An 8,954-nucleotide genomic window follows, 5' to 3' on the forward strand; every position below is an offset into this window, starting at 1 on the left:
TCGTGGGTAGCTGGCGGTATTCAGGAAAAGGCCTGTGGTCCTACTCAGGCCGGTTTTCTGCTTCCCTAACTAATGCAGTCTCAGTTCCCGTGCGCAATTGGATTGGGGCAGAAGCTGTGTTCCACTCACCAGAAGGCTTAAGATCCTGTGGTGGGTGTTGTGGGTAGCTGGCGAGTGTCAGCTGATCCTGTGTCCTAGCTACCCTGGTGCTTTTCTGACCGGAAGAGGCTTGTGGCCCTATGTAGGCCGGATTTCTGCCTCCCCAACCAAAGCAGTCTCAGGTCCCGCGTGATTGGACTGGAGCAGAAGCTGTGTTCCACTCACCAGCAATCTCAAAATCCTGTGGCGGGGGTCGTGTGTAGCTGGTGGGTGTCAGCCGACCCTGTGCTCTAGCCAAGCCAGTGCTGTTCCAGCTGGATGAGGCCTGTGGCCCTACTCAGGCCGGTTTCTGCTTCCCTAACTAATGCAGTCTCAGGTCCCGTGCGCAATTGGATTGGAGCAGAAGCTGTGTTCCACTCACCAGAAGTCTTAAGATCCTGTGGTGGGTGTTGTGGGTAGCTGGCGAGTGTCAGCTGACCCTGTGCCCTAGATACCCTGGTGCTTTTTTCCATTAATGACATTATAAGAAGAGGAAGAGTTCAGAGTTTGAATACTTGCAATACTTGTTAGGCCTTAGTACTGAGTCTCTCTGAGTGGTCATTAGTGCCATGAGTTCAGAGTTCTCAGTTCACAAACTATAAAAAGTTTCCTTTTCATTATACATCATTCCTTTTCAGCCCCTGTTACAGGATCAAAGAAAAGACTAAGACCATGCTCAACCCTGTTTTATCTATTCTTTTAGACATTGTTCTTGTATTATTTTTGAAATAGCAAATAATCTCGTCATTTGTACTTTCTTTTCATGTTGGTATGCTTCACTAATAGGTAAAAATTAACTTCAGTAACATTAGAAATATCTACATGTGATCAAAAATATCATACAGACTCAAAATCCTATTAAATGTCATTTCCTTCACACTGATTTGCTTGACTGACATGTGACTGAGTCTGACTCTCCACTGTACTCTCTCCTTCACATGGTTTCTGCTCTGAGCTTCAGCTGATTATTTATTTCCCTGGTGCACAGCTTCACGTTTCCACTTCTCTATGCCTTGTCATTTGTCTTTCGGTTCTAGAAGACTGATCACATACAGTATAATTCTTTTGTTACTTCTGGAAAATGCAAGCTGATGCTGAAGCACAGTTCCTCATTTTGTCTCCATTGTTTCATCAGAGATTACGAATTGACATGGTTTTCAAAGAGCATTATTTTACTAGGTGGACAAAAGAAATTTTGCCTTTTGTCACCTTTGCTTTCTTTTTTTTAAATTTATTTTATTAGGTATTTTCTTTATTTACATTTCTAATGCTATTCCAAAGGTCCCCCATACCCTCCCCACTACCCCCCTACCCACCCACTCCCACTTCTTGGCCCTGGCATTCCCCTGTACTGAAGCATCTATAGGTGGAACAACAATATAAACTAGCCAGTACCCCCCCCCCCCCCCCAGAGCTCCTGTCTTTAGCTGCATATTCCATATGTATTGGAAAGAGAGGCCCATTGGTCTTGCAAACTTTAGTGGACAACTTTTGAAAGTAAGTCTTTTCCTTCCACCATATGGTTCCTGGGGATCAAACTCAGGTCATTAGACTCATTGGAAATCACCTATACCCATTAAGCCATCTCACAAGCAACACACTGATAGTTTTAAAAAGTGTGTCTCAGACTAGTCCTTCCGTTTGATTATGCTATTGAGTTACTAACTGAGAAGACTTGAAAAGTAAGGTAGCAAAAGTATCTCAGTACAAGGTTTCCCTAATTTTTAAGAAAAGATTTAATTTTCTGTCAGACACACCAGAAGAGGGCATTGAATCCCCATTGAAGATGTGAACCATGTGGTTGCTGGGAATTGGACTCAGGATCTCTGGAAGAGCAGTCAGTGCTTGTAACTGCTGAGCCATCTCTCTAGTCCTCCCCTAATTTTTAAACATAAAGCTTGTCATTCTCTCTTTTATCCTAAGGTCAAGAGAGACATCGTGAAAACAATCTGAGCTACACTTTAGCATCTTTACCACAATTTTATAGGACCCTCTTCAATAGCTTAATGTTTGTCCTTTTCTCTCCTTTTAGGAGAGGGTCACACAAAAGCCTTGAATGTCTTCCATTTTCAGTTTCAAGTCTACAGTCATTCACACCACTGTAAAAGAAGCTTCTCTGCTCAAAACAGCTACAGGTTGCACAAATCCTGAACTGACAACACGGATTCTGGTGGCATCTTAGGCAGCTTCTGTCCAGGCAAGGGGAAGTAGGATGGATAAAGAGGGCAGAGAAGAACTTGATTTTCTTTTAGAGGCTTGTCAACTTTGAGCTTATGGGCAACACAAATTGGACTTGTTTTTATTTTATTTTTGTTTTCCATTTTGGGGAGCTATCTTAGGGTTTTACTGCTGTGAACAGATACCATGACCAAAGCAAGTCTTATAATGGACAACATTTAATTGGGGCTGATTCAGAGATTTAGTCCGTTAGTATTATCAAGGTGGGTGCATTGCAGCATCTAGACAGGCATGGTGCAGGAACTGATAGTTCTGCATCTTCATCTGATGGCTGCTAGCAGAATACTGACTTCCAGGCAGTTAGGATGAGGGTCTGAAGCCCAAACCCACAGTGATATACCTACTCCAACAAGGTTACCCCTCCTAATAGTGCCATTCCCTGGGCAAAGCATATACAAACCAGCATATTCTATTCCCTGGACCCCATAGGCTTCTTCAAACATATGAGTCCATGGAGTAGGGGCACACCTAAACATAGCATAATGCAAAATACATTTAGGCCAACCTCCAAAGTCCCAATTGTCTATAGCAGTCTCAACAATGTTAAATGTCCAAAATTCAAAGTCTCTTCTGAGATTCATCCAATCACTTAATTGTAATTCCTAAAGCAAGACAGGAAACCTGCTGAGCAACCTCCAAACTTTGCATTTCCTTGTCTGATGTCAAAGCAGTCTTCAGATCTCCAACTCCATTTTCATCTTTGTTGATTGCAACAAATGTCATTCTCCTGGGCTGGTTCCATACCCTGTTATCAGCTTTCCTCAGCAGATAGCCCACAGCTCTGGCATCTTGACTATCTTGGGATCTCCAAGGCAACTTCAATGTTATAGCTTCTTGTTTCAATGTCTGGGATCCACACATGATCTTCTAGGCTCCTCCAAAGGGCTTACATCACTTCTGTAGCTGTGCCCTCTGTAGCACTCTAAGCTTAGGTTGATCTACTCCACTGCTTCTGCTGTTTTTGGTGATCATCCCATGGTACTGACATATCCAATGCGCTGGGGTCTTCCACTGGAACTCGGCTTCACCAATAGCCTCTCATTGGCTCATTTCATGGTGCCAACACTAAAATCCTTTGCAGGACTCTTTCAGTCTTGGGCCATCAACTGCAACTGACATTGCACCTTCACCAATGGCCTTCCATGGCCTCTCACAATGCCAAGCCTCAGTTGCTCTCCATGACTCTATCATGCCTTTATAACCAGTACTAACTGGGTATTTCTTATACTTTGCTAAGTCCATATGCAGCATGAGTAAAACCTTGGCTATCTCTGGAACACAGCTTTTTTGTGCTCTCAGAAAACACTTCCCAGAAGATTTCACCTCAGTGATACTGGTCTCTTCTTAATCATTGCTAAATTCTTAGCTCCAGCTAACCAACATCAATTGTCCCAGTAGTCCATTCTATTTTTCACTCTAAAGCCAGAGCTACATGGTTGAAGCTTCTGAGCTCTGCTGCTTGCAGGAGCTGGAATATGGCCTGCTTGTTTTATTTCATTGTCACCAGCTTTCTGCTTTCCTCCTCCTTCAGTGCCTAAACTTGGCTATCTTGGATCTTACTCTGTAGATTTGCATACCTTTCTTCTAGGATTAAAGGTATGTACTACCATGCATGGATTTAAGTTTTTATTCACCTAGAATTTGTTCTGTCCTAGGCTGGCCTTGAATTTAGAGATCTGCTTTGCTTATCTCCTGGGATTCAAGGTGTGTACCACCAGGCCTGAACCTAATTTTAGCTGTATAGAATCTTGTTCCTAAATCCCACTCCCTTAATCTGCTATCTCCTAGAACACAGGATTCAGCTCCATTTCGCTTTCTGGTACCCCTTTAGTACTCAAAACATATATTTTATATTTTTTCTTTCTAAGCTTAGTATGATTGCTCAAAATGCTCTTCATGAGACTAATTCAGAGAACAGTCTGTGCTGTGTGTTCCTGAGACTTCCTTTGTCAATACAATTAACACAAATCTCTTTTCCTTAGTCTCAGGTAGACTCTTTAGACAAGGGCAAAAAGGGCAGCCACATTCTTCACCAAAATACCACAAAGACAGTCTCTATACCACACACTAAAATTCTCCTCTGAAACCTTTTGGGATAGGTCTGCACAGTTCAAATTACTCTCAGCAACAAAGTCTTCCATATTCCTGATAGGATGGCCAATTACTCCCCATTTAAAACATTCCACCACTTTCCAAATCTAAAGTCCCCCAATCCACATTTTTCCAAACAAAAGCATGGTCAGGCCTATCATAGCAATACCCCAGTCTTGGTACTAACTTCTATCTTAGTTAGGGTTTTGCTTCTGTGAACAGATACCATGACCAAAGCAAGTCTTATAAAGGACATCATTTAATTGGGGCTGGCTTACAGGTTCAGAGGTTCAGTCTATTAGTATTATCAAGGTGGAAGCACTGCAGCATCTAGACAGGCATGGTTCAGGAACTGAGAGTTCTGCATCTTCATTTGATGGCTGTTAGCAGAATACTGACTTCCAGGGAGCTAGGATGAGGGTCTTAAGCCCAAACCCACAGTGATATACCTACTCCAACAAGGTCACACTTCCTAATAGTGCCAATCCCTGGGCCAAACATATACAAACCATCACAGGAGGTTTTGAGGGGTAGTTCAAGGGCACGAGGGTAGACTTGGGAATAATGGGAAACAAGTATGGTTGAAATACAATGTATGAAATTTCCAAATAATAAAAATATTATGTTTGGGGAAAAAAAGAAATCAATCTTAGAACAGTCATAACTCAGTTAAACTTCAGATAGAAAACTAAGTTCCGCTTGATTATACTCTAGAGAATACACAAGGCATTACCATTTCAATAGACTTCACTGGAATTTCTCCCAACACACACTGGCAAGGGTAAGCTTAGTCAAGTGAATATTAGGTGGTCATAAATGTACACTTTCTGATGAAAAATAATTATCAAGATACTATAATTGAAACTACTTAAATGCTGTAATGTTCACTTCAACTTAAAAATAGATTGAATTTGATAATTTGGCAGATAGGACTAACATAAATCATTGAGTTAATTTTGTGCTTTATTCATTTCTCTATCAAAGATAATTGTTGTGTGAGATTTTCCATGTTGGAAGATGATTTGTTTCATATTTTCAATATATTTTTGGCTTATTGCTAAAGACCACATCAGAAAACTGAATTCCATCGTAAATCAGCCTGGGCTCTCTGATCATTGCTTTTAAAAGTCTCTTAGACTTGGCATCAAAACACATTTACCCATTTCAGAAAAACCAAGGCTTGACTTACAATTCTAGAGCATGTTGATGCTGCTGAGCATACTGATTGAAGGCTGTGTCAAAGACTCTTCCATTTCAGAGAGTTCGTTGTCAGTCTTACTATTGTATATTGCTATCATTAAATCACAGAGCTTTAAAGCTTACAGAAAAGGATACTAAAACTATCATTGTCTTTATCTTTACTGATCTGTCTCCCCTCTGCTGACCCATGTGACCTTGCCATGCTGTCAAACACTCATGTACTTACCAGTACTTGAGAGCTGCTTAGGTCCAGGAGATACACTCTTATATCCCCAAGGAAAATGCATGGAAAAAGGAGATTCCAGTACAAGTTTACATTACTCACAGTCTTGAAGACCATGAAAAAATACTTCAATTCAAGGACAGGCGAAAGGATTAGATTTACATGTCATAACATGATTCTCTGTAGCAATGCAATATAAGAGTGTTCAATATTAACCAGTGAGTATCTGAAAAAAGATATCTGAAAAAGCAAGAAGGATACACTTTAAGTATGGCAAAAATCAGACCACGTTGCAATTGTCATAGAAAACATGAACACCTTTCTTTCAGTACCTGATAGAAATACCAGATCGAGACTCAAAGAGAAAATAGAAAATCTGGGTGATACAATCAACAAATAGAATCCAAGAGATTGCCACCGAGTGGCCCATTAAATGTCAAACGAATACATATTCTTTACAAATGTTCATGGAGCAGTCACCAAAATGGACAGATCCTGGACTTCAAAAAGATCTAACAAGTTAAAACACACATCAATTGTAGTATGCAGCAATATTTGAGCACTTTAAACATAGATTTAACAATATTTAACACTCACACAAAAGTTAATAACACCAATGTACAACTGAAGGTAGAGCAGGAGCCATGTGACAAATGGAATTGATAGTAGTAAATAATTACATTAGAAAAAATATCCTTTAGTCAACCACATAAGTTTCTACATGAGGAGGTTAGAAAAAGAATAACTTAGGTCCCCAAATAGAAGGAGGAAAATATTACAAGCTGAAGTTGTTGGTATTGAAAAATAAGAAAATCATTGGGGAAAAGAAGAGACAGCTGATTCTGTTAAAATCAACATAATTAAGAGCCTATGATAAAAATAAAATAAGAACCAAAATCCGACATAAAATGGTATTTAAAAGGGTACACACTCATATCTTCAGTAAGCTAGAGATAAAGGAGTAATTTCTTTTTTCCCCATAGGTATATACATTATTTTTAACAGCAAAGGCCTAGGGCCTTTTTTCTTCTTGGATACATCCACAGTACCGCCTCTGCAGACAGTGGTCTTAGTATGGACATGAAGGCCCCCAAAGTGGTGCGTCCCTCTATGGGCTCAATTTTCTTCAACTGTTCCAGGTCCTCATGGAGGTTGTTGTCTAGACCATTCGCCAGAACCTGGTTAAACTTCCCATCCTTCACATCAATCTGTCTGTTCAAGAACCAGTCTGGAATCTTGGTGAGTTCTGTATGATGGTGATCATATGCTCCACCTCATCCTCCCTGAGCTCACCTGCCCTCTCAGTGAGGTCAACGTCTGCTTTCCTCAACACCACGTGAGCATATCTCCTACCACGCCCTTAATGGCAGTGATGGCGAAGGCTATTTTCCATTGCCCATCAATGTTGGTGTTGAGTACTCGCAAACTTTGTTGGAACTTATGAGGGATCACTAGAGACATGGTGGTGGCACAGATGGTGATGTGTAGGCAGGCCTCCTGTGGAAGAACTGGAGTAATTTCTTAACAGCTGAAAACTATCCAACCAGAGAAATGGACACCACAAACAGTCCCATAGCCATTAAATAAATAAAGGAACAAAATCAAATTTATTATGAAAGTTTTATAACCAAGACACATACCCTACAGGAGTTACAAATATCTTAAATATAGTAATACTAGGGCAAACCACTAGCCCACTAGTAAGGCTAATTCCACATTAAGGTAGTCAGCACCTTAACTGTAGTGCAATCTGGAGTCACAAGAATGAATGAAGTAGTTCAGAAAATCTAGACATAGACTCAAACATGCTCCACTGAGTTTTGTCAAAGATGAAAGAAGCACACAAGGGAGGAAACAGAGACAAACAGATGGTGCCAAAGCCACTGGATGTGCACAACAAACAGCAGTGACCAAACAAAACCAAACCCACACAGTTCACCTTGTACACAAATTGACTTAAGGTATATTGTATTGTTAGCTTAGATAACGGGCATGAGAAAACTATCTTCCAACAAAAGTCTGAGAAACTGCTACTGTCTGGAATAATACATATTTCTGGAAATTTATCAGTAAGATAAATAATAAATTTAGAAAACTCACAACAGTCCATGAAGAGGGTGTGTTAATGACAGGCACATGGAAAGATGTTTACCATCATCAACAATTAAGCAAATGAACTCAAGGCTGAAGCAGTGGATCAGTGGCTCTGAGCACTGGCTGCCCTTCCGGAGGAAAAGGGTTGGTTCCCAGGACCCATTCTGTGCTTACAACTTCCAGTTAAGTTCATTTCCAGAGGTCCCAGTGCTCTCTTCTGGCCTCAACAAGCACCAGGCATGTACATTCATACATGGAGACAAACAATAAAAATCATTAATTATTTGCTTAATTAACAAAGATGTAGGAGAGATATGATGTATTGTCCACATCTTTGTCTTGAAGGAATAACCCTTATCTAAACCTATGGACTTAGAAGCACCATAATTATTACTATTCTAACATCATTGTGTGTGTGTGTGTGTGTGTGTGTGTGTGTGTGTGTGTCTGTGTGTGTGTGTGTGTGTGTGTGTGTGTGTGTGTGTGTGTGTGTGTGTGTGAAAAGTCCCATGCTTATGGACCCAGGATGAGTAAGAGTGCTGTACTCCTGGACACCAAGATTGATCTAGAAGAGGCAAATGTCCCAAAGAGAGTCAGGAGGACAACATTCCTTCAATTTCTGACTGTTGAGAGAATAAAATGACATTATTTTCATACAGACTAATAATAAGACATGACTCTCAGGTTGCAAATGTACATCTGACTGAACACTGAGATTGGTCTGGATATAGAATGAGGCCAATCAGAAATGAGAATTGCTATGAGGGCGCAGAAGAGACTTGACTCAAAAATCAGGGCATCAGTTACAGAGACAAAGTGTGGAGCAGAGACTGAAGGAATGGTCATCCAGAGACTGCCCCACTGGGGAGTCATCCCATTTACAATCACCAAACCCAGACAGTATTGTGGATGCCAACAAGTGCTTGCTGACAGGAGCCTGATAGAGCTGTCCGCTGAGAGGCTCTGCCAG

The 8,954-nt window shown here is 40.8% G+C and overlaps 1 pseudogene; it reads right to left on the minus strand.

Annotated features, from left to right (window-relative positions):
* Positions 1 to 6,829: 6,829 nt before the first annotated feature.
* LOC110303462 (small ribosomal subunit protein uS13 pseudogene) lies at positions 6,830 to 7,351 on the minus strand (annotated as a pseudogene).
* Positions 7,352 to 8,954: the final 1,603 nt, after the last annotated feature.

This window comes from Mus caroli, unplaced genomic scaffold (genome assembly GCF_978045245.1).
Source record: "Mus caroli unplaced genomic scaffold, Mus_caroli_1 scaffold_9, whole genome shotgun sequence".
NCBI lineage: Eukaryota > Metazoa > Chordata > Mammalia > Rodentia > Muridae > Mus > Mus caroli.